Below are 13,714 nucleotides of genomic sequence, written 5' to 3'. Positions count from 1 at the left end.
CTGGGTCCCTCCACACTGATCGGGTGGGGAAGAGAAGTGTGTCTTGATGGAAGCTCCCAACACTAGAGGTTTTATTGAAATGTTATAGTTCTTATGTTCTGTATTTTGAAATAATTCTAGACTACAGAAAAGTGACAGGAATGGTACATAGAACTCTGGTAACCCTTCAGCCAGATTCCCTGTTTGCTTATATTTGATTGCATTTGCCTTTCTCATCCACCTACCTACCTGTTCGAGAGTAGGTTGCAGACAGTGTGCCCTGTTACTCCTAAATACTTACGTGTACATTTCCTAAAAACAAGAGTTTATCCTACATCCCCCACAGTTTACCCATCACATTTAGGAAATTAACATTGGTACAATATTACCATCAAATCCACAAATTCTCTTCAAATGTTGCTGATTGTCTCAAAACTGTCCTTTATAGAAGAAGAAAGTTGAAAAACACAGCAAGCAGCGCCTCTTTCTTTTTCCACTCTCTGGCCTGGGACCCCATGGTGTTCAATAGCCATGTGGCTTCTGTTTTTATCAGTTCTCAGTTCCTCAGTCTTCTCTTTTCTGACTTTGAATTAACTTACGACATGGGCCTCCTTCATGGGTTCATTCAGACCTTTTGGGAAGTATGGCCAGTCATTTGGTGGAATGTCCTCAGTTTAGGTTTATCTAATTTTCCTCAAGATATGGTTTAGGTTACGCATTTTTGGCAGAAATACCACAGACATGATACTGTGTACCAGGGAGGGCTTTTTCCTCTCCCACTTTTGTTTTTTTACATCAATATGCAGTCTCAGATCCCTGTTTAATTGATGGGATACTCTGATTATTTTGATGGTCAGGTTAGCCCTGATTTGGCCAGTTTGGTCACCTCTACGCAGGCTCCTGTGCCCCCTCACCTCCCATCTTTCTCTGAGTGCTTCCTTGCTTTCTGACACAGTTCCAGGCCCACCTTGTACTTACTTCCCCAGCCTTGGAAGAAGGCATTTCTCCAAGGAAACCGTTTCTTTGAGTGAAGAATGGTTCTTAGACGCCAAGATCTGGGTGCTGGAGGTGCTCATTGTTACTGGGCTGTCATTGCTTCTGTGCCCTCAGCAGACAGACGTAGGAAGCTGCATGCGACCTATGTGAATATCACATACACATTTCTGTGTCTTACTAGAAACTATGATTTCACATCCATGCCTTTGGTTACAGCCCAGCACCCCAGGGGTCACTCTTGCTGGTCTGTATTTGTATCTCCTTTCTTTGGCTGTGGGAGCCATTCCCATCATCCTCAACACACACACGAGGTCAATCTTGGTGTGTGATGATCTCCCTGACACATTGGTGGCCTTCTTGGCTGCGCTGTGCCTAGTGACCCTGTCAGCGGGTCTCCCTGGCCCTGCAGAATGGTGATGCACCCTTAAAGATTTTTATGCCAGGTAGCAATGCCTAGGAACTGTTTCTTACTAAGACTGTCATTTAGCTTAACTTCCTTTTTTTTTTTTTTCATTTAGGAACCTACATTATTTCCTTGCCTGTCTTGAAATAGTGATAATTTAACAAGCCTCCCATTTTTCTTCTTAATTTCCCAGAAAATTCAGGCATTTTCCTTCCCCTCTGATCTCTATTCTGTGTTTTTTCGTTCAGGATCATCTTCGGGTTTGAGGATTGAATGCATTTTTATATCCTCCAGTTTAGGAAAGTCTGCCCCTTTGTTCCTGGGAGGAAACAAAAGTAGGTCTTATGCTTCACATGCTCTGCAGTTGTTCTGGGGCCAAGGGTCTTTTAGTACACCCCTGGCTATTCCCTCCAGAACCCCAGCCCTGAGCAATGTCAGAGAGATGATTCCAGCCTGCCTTCATCAGCTGTGAGATGTGGAGATGGTAGGTTCTAGAAGAAAAGTGGTTCTCCCTGGCTGGAGCAAACCAAGGTGCAAGACAGGTCCGCATGCACTGACATCCAGGCCCCCAGACCATCTAGCTCACTGCAGCCCTTCCAGTGGCCGGGGGATGAGGTCAGGACCAGGGGAGTGTGGTGCCAAACATCCCCTCATTACTGACCAGGATACCCAGTTCAGGGACCAGCCAAAGAGTAGCAGCAGAGGACTCCACCCAGGTTTCCCACTCTGCCCCGCTTCATTCACACCTCCACGACACCGGCTCAGAAAACTCCTGTCCTTGGGATACTTTCTTCCTATGTTCCTCCATCCTCAGCTCCAGCCAAGTCAGAAACAGCCTGCTGGGCTCAGATGCACCAAGATTTCATTGTCAGCATCCAACCTAGACCCACACCTGAAGCCACACTTTCAGAGAGCAGATGGGGAGCACCTGACCCATGATTGGCATGTCTCTTCTGGTTCCATGGTTTCAGTACACTGTCCTACAAATCTTAGGACATTTTGGGCCCCACTTCAGGGTTCTTCTGAAGTCCCTCTTGAGCGGAGGGCAGTGGCCAGTCAACCTCTTGGTGCTTCACCAGGACGGCTGATGGCACGGGGACCTGTGTACCTGAGGGCTTCCTTGGCAAACAACTGGTTTACCCAGACTGCTCCACTCCCAGGCTATTGAACCAAGAGTTGCCATCTTCTCCCAGGCCCTTGAACCTAACTGACCCCAGTACTCAGGGGACTTTGTTTACCAGGATCATCCACAGTGCCAAGGTTAGCTGGTCTGTTCATTTCAAAAGAGTGGGTGTGGTGTGTGAAGGCCTCCTACTGGCACTGCAGAGGGAGGGGCAGGCACTGGCACAAGGTGACATTTGGAGGACAGAATCCCTGCCCCAAAGCTGACATTTTGGATGCCAGGTTCTTGACATCTTAGACTATCAACCCTGAACAAATTTTCTTCCCTCCCTCATTTTGTCCTTCTTCCCTTTCTTCCTCTCCCTCTCCCTGCTTCTCCCTTCTTTTATAACTAATTGTCACATGAGGTCAGGAGTTCAGAACTCCACTGCACGAGGCAACGGGCCCCTGTTCTCAGGTGCCTGGGCTCTGGCCTTCTCTGCACCACACACCTGTCCATGGACTTTGATGTTCAGGAGGGCAGCGGCACCAATGTTTACTGCAGAGTGAGGAGGCATCAGGTGGCCAGTCTGTTCCAGGAATGGTACTAGTCACTGCTTTAGGCCCTGCAGGCAAATAATAATAATAATAATAATAATGATAATAATTACTGCTCCATGAAATCCAGTGTCAGAAATGGCTGGATCCAGATGTTTTGTGTCTCCTTTCCCCTGTGTCACCTTTAGTAATGGGCGAGTCCTTTGCAAAATATATCCCTGTCTTCTTGTCTCCAAGGTTAAATGGCCTGAGGATCTCAGTAGAAAGAGAACTTCTTTCTCCCAATAGTTCCCCTTTCCCAAGCCCCAGATTAAAAATCATTCATAGCTCCTTAGATGCTATTTTTTCTGCATTCTAACAGCTATGAGGGAGTCAATGGCCTCTTACAATTGTCATTGGCAGCATTTTTTCCTATTTTGGAGGTGACCAGGACAATGGTCCATGTAGAGTTAGAATTCATGGCTTCTCAGAGTGGATGCAGCGTGGTGGCCCCACAGCAGGTTGCGCCCATCCTCAAAACCAAGTGTGTCAGCCTGGGGAGGGAGTGTTCCAACAGCCCGGGCTGGGCCAGGCTGGCAGACGCCACCCTGAATGTGGAGGTGGTGGTTTCCCAAGGGAGAATCAGGAATACTGTTTCTGGAAAAGGTGGCCCAGAGGCCAGTTGTCACAGCCACAGAAGTCTCCACCCAGGATCCCTCACAGGGGCCCTATGGAGGGCTCAGATACCACTGGAGAATGACCTGGAGTTGTGTGTAGAACACGTGCATTTGCTCAGAAAGATGGAGGACTCCCTCACCTAGGGTGTCTTCCCTCTGAATCATGGGATGTTCTGGAAGGTTCTGGAAGGTCTGCGCAGCAGTGGAAACTGTGCACAGCAGCTGAAGTCATAGTGGGTGGGTCAGAGTGAGAATCTGGGACCACCCACTGGATCCGTCAGAGGTGAGAGAAGAGCCCCTGGCCACAATCCTCGGTGAAGTTCCCAAATTGCATCCAGAGTGAGGAAGAAAGTCCTCTCCACATACCGAACTCCAAGAGAGTCTGGGTGACACAGGGTGGGACCTAAGAGAGTGCACACTTACTAGAAAATGTCATGGCCCTGAATGAGGGTGAGCCCTGGGATGAACAACCCCCTTGCTCAGGTGGCTGCCTCAGCTGGCTTCAGGAGTCAAAAAACCTTCCGGAGCCTCCCAGGCACCTGCAGTGGCCACGATGAAGGTGCTCAACAAAGGGTCTGTTTCCTTGCCTAAAGAAATGTGCTAGGATCTACATGTAAAATGTTAGCACACAAAGGAAGGAAGCTTAAATTAAAAAAAAAAATGTGTTGAATGCTGGATTAAGAAGAAAATGCAAGAGAAGGTGAGGAAGCCGGTGGGGCAGGATGAATTCTCAGCTTCTCATTTCTCTGCACAACACGATGTAAACTCGACAGTATCAATGTACAGCTGTGTGGAGCCCTTCAGAAAGGTGTTCCCCAAAGCGTGAGCAGGGCTGGCCCCAGAGAGCGGGATTCGAGGGTCAGGGGAGGACCTCCCTTTACGTTGTCATGTTTGGGCGGACCTCACCCCTTGGAATGGAGCCTGGAGGTTTCAGCAACCTCAGCCCCTCTGAGGCAACCCAGAGGAACCTGGCCTCCCTGAGGTGTCTTCCTTCCTCCTTACATCACTGCCTGGTCCCAGTGGTGCTACTGGAAAAACTAGACTCAGGGAGGGGCACCTGGCAGCTCTGCAGGTGGGGCCGGTGGGGAGGCTGCCCTTGCTCCAGGAGAAAGGATGGGGTGGCCTCCTCCTGGGCTGTGGAACTCAGGCAGAGCCTCTCCTTTTCCTTTCCATCTTTCCTGGCGGCTGTGGGGAAGAACTTGCTCTTCGAGGGCGGCCTTGGTTGGTGCGGGGAAGGACACTGGGTGATGTGGGACCCCATCTTTGCCTTCAGGGAATGACTCTTTATAAGTGGGATGATGCTGGAGACCAGGGTAGGGCATGGCCACGTGCTGGTACACAGCCAAACCCATCACCTCTGTGGGCTCAGTGAAGCCAGGCCAGGCCCCCTGAGGAGGGGTCTGCTGAGGAGCCAGCCCAGCTGGTCTCTTCAGGGTGAATGGGAAGGGGTGCATGGAGGAGGAGGAAGGGAGGGAGGGTGCGGAGGGATGTGTTCCCAAAGAAGAGCTGGAAAGTGCCCTCTCACGATAATGGTGGAAGGAGATTTGCTGGCGTTTCCCTTCATTTGTCAATCAGCCAAGGTGTGCGACCTGACAAGCCCACCTGGTGCCCTAATGAGGCTGTGGCTGGATGTTGTCGCCTATAGGCCAGCCACCGGCCCGGTGGAGACCACATCGGCAGGTGGTGAGTCTGTCTGTGGGCCGTGTGGCTCTGAAAACCATTTGTTCTAGACCACAATGAGCTAAACAAGCATTTAGAAAATGTACACTCATCAGACAGAATGATGTTACGTCCATTCACTCTACCAACAATAATGTCAATCTTTAGGGGTGGAGGCACCAGACTCTGAAGGACAGAGAGAAGAGTGAGACAGAAGAGGACTAGCTGAGCGCCCTCACCAGGAGCAAGTAGACACCAAGATGGCCTCCCACTCTCCACTCCATCAGCAGACAGGACAAGTTTGAACCAGATGTGCCTGAACCCCACAACTCCAGGCATATCCAGAGTGGGGCTGGGGGAAGCAACTCAACAGGAGGAAATCGAGTAGACTCTATGTACTTAAGACGTGACCTGCACTCCACCTCCACCCCTCCAGGCTCTCTCCCTTCTCTCAGTACCTCCAAGCAAGAAAAGATCTGCAGACCTGACATTTAGAGGTTCCCTCCATCATGCTACAGTGACAGTCACCCAGTGATAAGCTCTCCCACACACACAGAGCTTCCAAATATCTGTTGCTAACTCACATCTGAAAAACGAACAGAGAGCCCACTAGAACAAAGAAAGCCCTAACATGAAAGACAAAGACACGACCATCCTAACCAATCCAACAAGAAGATTAAAAAATCAGAGAAAACAAAGTATGGATCAGAAGAAGACTTTTTCAAAATCTATAATGTTTCAGAGAGAACATACATTTTAATGAACACCGGCTCAGGATGTGGCTCTGTGGGTCCTGGACTATGCAGGGAGTATAAATTCAAATCCAAAACCTGAACAAGACAGGCCCATCATTAGAAGCTCTTAAGGGGCATTCCCTTTCCTTCTCTTCTCTTTTCTCTTCTCTTCTCTTTCTCTTCTCTCTCTTTTTTTTTTTTTTTTTTTTGCTCCTGGCATAGGCTGAGATAGATATGCTTTCAGGTCATCTTCCTCTGCTGGTGGGTGAATATTTCCTCTCAGGGTGGCGCTTCAAGGATTTTGCTTATAATATCCTGCCTCACTTGGGCCCCTGGGCTTGTCTTCTGTCTCTGGAGTGTTCAACTCAAGGTCCCTTGGTGCCAATATTAGTGCAATCCCCAAGTCAATCTAAGCCCAGCTGATGTTCACTATTCAAGCTTTATTTCCCTCTTCTTTTGGCCCCTGGAAATTTTGTCTCCTTTCTTCTTGTACGTTTAGCTAGTTATTTAAAAGGAGTCTCACATTTTATCCAACACTTCTAGCTGTGTGGTAGGAATGTTTTCATGTTTAATCCATGCAACTGGCAGCAAAGAATGCCTCCTCCAAGCTAGAACTCAACATCCAGCCAAATGAGCAGGCCTGGGTTGGGTGGAATCACATTGAATCATAATGATGTACAAATAGTGGATTTTGATTTCATTGTAAATGATGACATAACTCTACAGGGTGGCTGTGGGTGTGGGTGGGGCTGTTATGAAAGCACTAAATCTTCATCTTCCCTAGTTGGGAATAAATACATAAAATCTTAAACAAAAATTCAAACAAACATCAGTGTAAGCCTGTGATGGGGAGAATACTAGAAGAAAGCACTGCAAGATTGCAGCGTGACTGCCTGCGGTGTGAGACCTGGATTTAGGGGATGAGCAGGTGGGAGAGCAGGGCTGCATGCGTTGTGTTTTCTTGCCCTGAGTTTTTCACTTTTTGCACTGTGTGCATTTACTGATTTGGTAAGACACAGACAATAAAAACGGAATCTTGAAGGCAAGAGAACAATGCTATCAACATTCTAAGGAAAGTGATTTTCAATCTAGAACTCCTTTTAATTTTGTCCGTCAAATCTCAACTTCCTGTTCATATATCCACCTTCTATCTCTTTGTGGTATATTTTGCATAAGTTACCTTTAAACAAGAACTGTCCCTTCTAGTTGCTGAGTTAACTTTGTTATAATGAGGTTATGTCTATTCTGTAGTTAAGATATCCACTGAGATATTAACAGGACAGAGAGGAAAATGCTGCCTAAATTTATTTTTGCTGGTAGCAGAGTCCAAAAGGGCTCAGAACATGAGTGAGCCAGGGGCTGGGGGAGGCGTGGGGAAGTGGTGGGCGTGCCTTCTCTCCGAGGGATCCTAGAATGACAGGCATCAAGGGCACCTGCTTTTACTTTCTACGAGGGCTACCTTGGGTTTCAGCATTAGTTCCTACAACAAGCATTTTTTCCACACCCCCTACATGCCAGCTGCTGGACTAGGTGTTGAGAATTTCACAGCTTTCATGGAGGAGAACAGGTGACGTCCCAGGTGCAGAAGTGACCTCCTAGTTGATGTGAAACCAAAGGGATACCATAAAACCTGCTCCATTGATTTAGAGCTGATCCACTGATGTACAATCATCCACACCAGATTTCTGTTTCCATGCAAACAAACCCTCAAAGGCTCATGGTGGCTGCTTGGGGAGGTGGCATTACCAGGGAATTTTCCTTCCCTTTCCTTTAGCCCGGAGTGGGAATAATCGATGTTTACCAGGTGCTGAGTAACTGGGTGGGGCTTCCCTAATGAGCCTGTTCCTCCTGCTCGCCTCCATGTACCCAGACTCTGGATTCGCCGCTGAAGGAAGCAGAGGCCCCTTTGCCTCCTGCCTCTGACCCCTCGGGCAGCTTCAACCTTGACCCCTCTTTGAAGCCCTAACCAGGTTTCCTCTAGCTGCCCCCATGTGTGGGCAAGCCTGGCTGCCTCCTGTGACCTTAGTGGGTGGTGGGAGGCGATGCCCCGCCTTCAACAGCACTGCCTGCGGCCTGGCCTGGTGGGTGTTGCCCAACCTGCTAAGGTGAGTGGGTCACACCCTCTGTTTCTTTCCACGGGGACCTTCATCCTCGTGGCAGTGGAGGATGTGGTCAGAAGACCTGGTCCCAGGCCTGCCCCTGCCATTCCTGACCCTCTGTGCCCTTGGTCAAGTCATGCCTGGAAACGGAGGGAGGTTGAGGTAGACATTCTACAGATCTAATAATGTTTTATAAACGATGAAAAACTGTTGATGGTACAAAGAATTGGGACTCCAATGACTACATGTACACCTGTGTATTTGCATAGCAGCACTATTCACAGGACTGAAAGAGGAAATAGCCCCCATGCCCATCCACAGATCAGTGGACTCATAAAATGTGCTCTACCCATACAATGGGATATTATTCCGCCATAAAAAGGAATGAAGTTCTGATACGGGCTACCATGTGGATACACCTTTAAACGCGGTGCTGAGTGAAAGATGGCAGGTGGAGAGGCCGCATATGGTACCACCCATTTTATATCAGAACAAGTGAATCCACAGAGACAGATTGGTGGCTGCAAGGGCTGGGGAGACACTGTTTTATGGGGCCAGGGTTTTACTTGGGTGAGAAGGGATGTTTTGGAGCTAGAGGGTGAGGCTGGTTGTATGACACTGTGAATGCACTGAGTGCCAGGGATTGCTCACTTTAGAATGCTCAGTTTTATGCTATGTGAATTCTCCCTGGATAAATTAAACACCAATATGGCTGCGAAACAGAGGCAAGTCCTATACAGCCAGGACATGAGCTAAAGCCGGCAAATGGGTGTGTGTTCACGTGACTCTTCTAGTCCCATTGGTGGGTTGCTACGAGGCCAGGCGTGCTCATGACAGTTTTTTTTTTTTTAGCTTTCTTTTTTTGTTTCGTAATTTGCCCTATTGCTTTTTAGCTGTGCTAACATCCTGAAACTTACCTATGTGGTATGAAGTCAGGCTAAAGCATTCATTCATTCATTCATTTCTGCGGTCGTTTGATAGACATGTACTGCACAGGACCACACACCAAGGGAGTTGGCCACCAACAGGACAGTCAAGGCCCCAGGGAGCCCAACATCTCCCAGAGGCACCAGCTCAGCCCACCACTGCTCACTTCCTGTCCTCGGGTTTACAAGGGTCAGGACCACCAAGTCCACTGCCTTCTTCCTTCTACCCACCTTCTGTGTGATGGCAGCTCACCAAGGGAGCCGCATGAGGAGGTGCCCAGGCTGGAGGGCCTGCCTTCACACACCTGACTGTCCTGCAGGAAGAATCAGCAGGAAGCCCCATCTGCCGAGGAGAAGGAGGGCACGCTGGGGAGTGCCCAGGGCGGGTGCTGCTCATCTTAAATGGGGGGGATGTGGGGATGCAGGGAGCAGCCCCAGGGTCACCCTCAAAGTGATTTCTGGACCCTTTTTGGAGCCAGCTGGGCAGTAGCTTAGAGCTTTCTCCCTGGGGCCCCAGTACGGGAAGGAGGTTCTGATGAGGAGAGTGGCTGGCTGGGTCTGGCTGGGAGACAGGCGCCGGGTGGGAACACTCAGCCAAGTCTCCCTGGTCAGAATTCCCTGCGTGGCCCAAACCTCAGCTCCCAGGAAACGTGTTTGTGGGAAGGGATGGCTCAGGGGGGCGCCCTGAAGACCACACCTTCCTGGGAGCGCTTCTAAAACGGCAGATCAGAAAGACTTCTAAAGGGGCTGGGGAGGTCCCGGGCACAGAAGCACTCTGTGGGGTGAGGCCCTGTGGGTTTTCCTGGAGGGCACTGTGGAGGCGGTGGTAATGAGCAGCTCCAGCTGCCGGGGTGGAGCAGCAGGGCCGGCTCAGGAAGGAGGGGCCACAGTGGGCTCTGTGGGGTCTGCCGGCTGATGTTTTGGCCACCCTCACTGTGCCTGGGGAGCTGTGAGCCCCACAGAGCCTGCCCGTGCTCTTCCTGTCTGCGCCGGGCTGAGGGCTGTGCACACCATCCCAGCTCCTACTGGCCTCCACTACTGGGGGACAGGCAACATCCTTTCCACTCTGCATGGAGTGAACTCGGGGAACCAAGTGTGCCTGGCTTCCCAGGGGTGCAGGGTGACCTGGAAGTCCCACGTGTGTTCTGGGCCACGCTTCGGGAGGGAAGGGGTTAACCAGACAGCCGGGCAGCCTCCGAGGTTGCCAAGCCACCAGGAACCGCTTCTGCTTATCCGGGCACATTTTTCCTTCATTTCTCAGGGCCAGCGCAGCCTGTTGCGACCTGCCACCGGAAATCATCACCGCGACCTACTTGAGCAGGCCTCCCTGGGGTGGTGGCGGCCTCCCCAACGGGCGACCTCCCTGCGGGCCTCCCCTCCCCTTACAGCTCAGAGCCAGGGGTCGTGCTGTCCCACCACCCACTGGCAGGGTTAGGACATGACAGCCAGGGGACAACTGGTCTAGTCTGTGTTTGTTAAAACGGAGGCCATGGTCGTCTCTTCCTAGGACATGAACTAGCTCAGGCCCCAAGAAAGGCTGAGAGTCCAGCCTTGTGTGCATCCCCGCCAGGGGACAGTAGCAGCGGGAGCCAGGCCTGAACAGCCCGTGGGTACCAGGCGAGGGGCCTGGGGCTCCACTTCTCCCAGTGCAGGGACAGCAGGCTGGTGGCCAGAGGTGCAAGCCTCACTGTCAGTGAGATCTGGGCCTGAGTCCCGGTCTGCCACTCGGGGGTCAGGGGTGAGTCATGCCTCCGCAGTGCTCAGCACACAGGACTCTCCGTCAATCCACACCAGCGCCCGTTTCCCCAGACTTGCCGGTCCTCTCCTGCCTCTCCTGGAGGTGCCAGGCCCCCGCCCGCCCTGCCCCCTCGCTGGGAACCCTGGAGTCTCCCATGACTCCTCCCCTGGCCCACTTAGCCCAGCCTTGCCACCTCCTAACCTCTTCTACTCCTGCACTTTGTCCTTGCTGCCGGCCTCATCCTGCCGTCGGCCTCTGCTCCCGAGCATTTCTTGGGACCCACAACACCGTCCTGAAGTGTCACATCCTCCAGCTGACCTTCAGGTTCCATGACGCCCCGGCAGGGGAGGGTGCACCCTGGCTGCCATGGTTCTTTTCCACCTCTGCTCTTACAAGTCCCTCTTGCCCTTCACCAGCCCTGCAGGCCACCTGCTCTCTCCTCCAATAATTGTCCCCAGCCCTGCCATCCAGGCGGAAGCAGTCCCCATTTCTTCAGGTCTGGCAGCATTTTGCCGGGACTTCTCTATGGCACGAATTTCATTCTGCTTTGTGTTGTGGTGTCGAGGAAGGAGAAAGAAGAAGAAGGAGCGGGGGTGGGGGGGGGTGGGGGGGTGGGGGGGAGGAGGGGGAGGAAGAAGGAGAGAGGGAGGAGGAAGGAAGGGAAGGGACGAGGAAAGCCAGAGGGAGGACACACAGAGAACCCGGACTCCCTGCGGACCCCACTCCCAGCATTTCACAGACCTGCTTTTATTTGGTCCCTACAGCCTCCGCAGCGGCCTGCCTGGCTCTGAGAGCAGGGCTCTAAGGCACTTGCCCGTCGGCTCCTGGGAAAGGGAGTCTGTTAGGGTTGCCTCTGCTAAGGAGGGGAGGGCCTCGACCAGGCTGGAGGCAGAGCTTTCCCTGGGGAGGCCAGGCCGGCCTTGCTGCTCTGCAGCCTGCCTGCTTCGTGCCGTGGAGGCAGGAGAGGCCCTAGATATGGCCAGTTTTATGTGGCTTCTTAGGGAACTGACAAAGGCAACTTTAAGCTTTGGGTCTCTTCTGAAGGACACCAGCGTTCATCATGAGGAAGGCGCTTGGTTAGAAAACAGACTCAGACCGGCTGTGAATCAATTCCGGGGTGCCGGACGTGCGCAGAAGGGCAGTGATCCAAAGAGAGGTACCCGCTGCTCTGGGCACAGCCCCGCACGCCTCCTGACCACAGGCTCCGGCCGTCCTGAGTCGGACTGGGTCAGACCAGCACAGGCTGACCTCACCCCCCGCCCCAGAGCTTGTGGCCTCTCGTCCCTCTTGGGGCTTCCACTCTGTTCCCTGCAGAGTGGGTAGTGGGCACCATTGCCTGGAGGGTCCTCAAGGAGTCGGCCGTGATTCCCCCGCTGCAGGGGTGCTGAGGCTGAGCTGAGAGGGGTGGGGCTGACGCCGGAGGCAAGATGGGGCTCCCAGCAGAGTTAGAAGGGGCAGGAATAGTGCTCAGTCTCGGGGCTGTCAGTTGGCGGCACCTGCCCGCCATCACGCTCGGAGGGCGTCTGGCCGCTGGTTTGCCTCGTGCACCCTGTGTGTAGCTGCGAGCGGCAGGGGCAGACACGGCCAACCTTGTGGCAGAGGGCTGCAGCAACTGCCAAGTTTCATCAGGCAGGGAAAGCTGCCTGCCAGATTCACCAAATAAGAGTACAGGACGAAAATGACTCCAGGACACCCAGTTACCTGTGAATTTCACATAAACGACAAATCATTTTAGTGTATGTCCCACTTATTGCACGAGACGTACTTATACTAAAAAGTAGTTCATTATATATTTAATTCAATGTTTAACTGTTCAATTTTACTAAAATTTTATTTAAATTTTTACTAAATATATTCATTATATTTTAGCATAGGTGTATTTCAAATATTGCATGGGACGTATTGATACTATTAATAAAAGTTTATGAATAATCTATGAATACTTATAACTTATACATTAGTATTTATGAATGCTTATACTAAAAGTTATTTGTTTTAGCTGGAATTATATATATATATACATACACACACACACACACACACACACACATATATATATATATATATATATTTTTTTTTTTTTTTTCCTAGAGGCAGGGTCTCACTATGTTGCCCAGGATGGTCTCAAACTCCTGGACTCAAGTGATCCTCCCACCTTGGCCTCCCAAAGTGCTGGGATTATAGACATGAGCCATCATGCTCAGCCTTTAAATTTTTTTTATATAATTAGCTGAAATTCAAATTTAGCTGGGAGCCTTGTATTTTATCTGGCATCTCTACTTATATCGCATTTCCCTAGTAATGCTTGGTTATTAGAAAATAATAAAATTTATTTTTAAATTCTCTGGAATTTGGATTTTCCCTCAATAAGTATATTCCCCAGGTTGAACTATACCCCACTAGCAGAGTTTCCTTCCCTGCCTGACAGAGACAGCGTGCTCTGTTGCCTGCAAAGCTGCACACAGTGGGAGGGGAACGAGGGGGGACGCTCCTCACAGTGGCAAGTCTCCCGTTGCACATTGGCGCACCGCTAGCCAGGGACTTAGGGGAATGCTATGAGGGTCACAGAATCCCAGGAGACCCAGACCTGCATGCAGGGGCTGCAGGCTCCACCGTGAGTGCTGGGCCAGGAGCGAGGGGCCAGGGACAAGGCACGGGGCTGGACCTGGTCAAAACCACCCCACAGTGGCCAGGCTCGGGAACCTGGCAGTGCCAAGCCTCTCCCAGCCTCAGTCTCTTCCACAGGATGTAGTAAGGACAGTGCTGGCTGCAGAAGAGTGCTGGGAGGATTGGGTGAGCTTTCGGGTGGACAGTGTGGCACACAACTGGCTGGCAGGACCAGCTCAAGTCCTGTTAGCCGTTGGT

This window comes from Nomascus leucogenys, chromosome 25 (genome assembly GCF_006542625.1).
Source record: "Nomascus leucogenys isolate Asia chromosome 25, Asia_NLE_v1, whole genome shotgun sequence".
Classification (NCBI taxonomy): Eukaryota; Metazoa; Chordata; class Mammalia; order Primates; family Hylobatidae; genus Nomascus; species Nomascus leucogenys.
Note: the sequence above shows the minus strand (reverse complement) of the source record.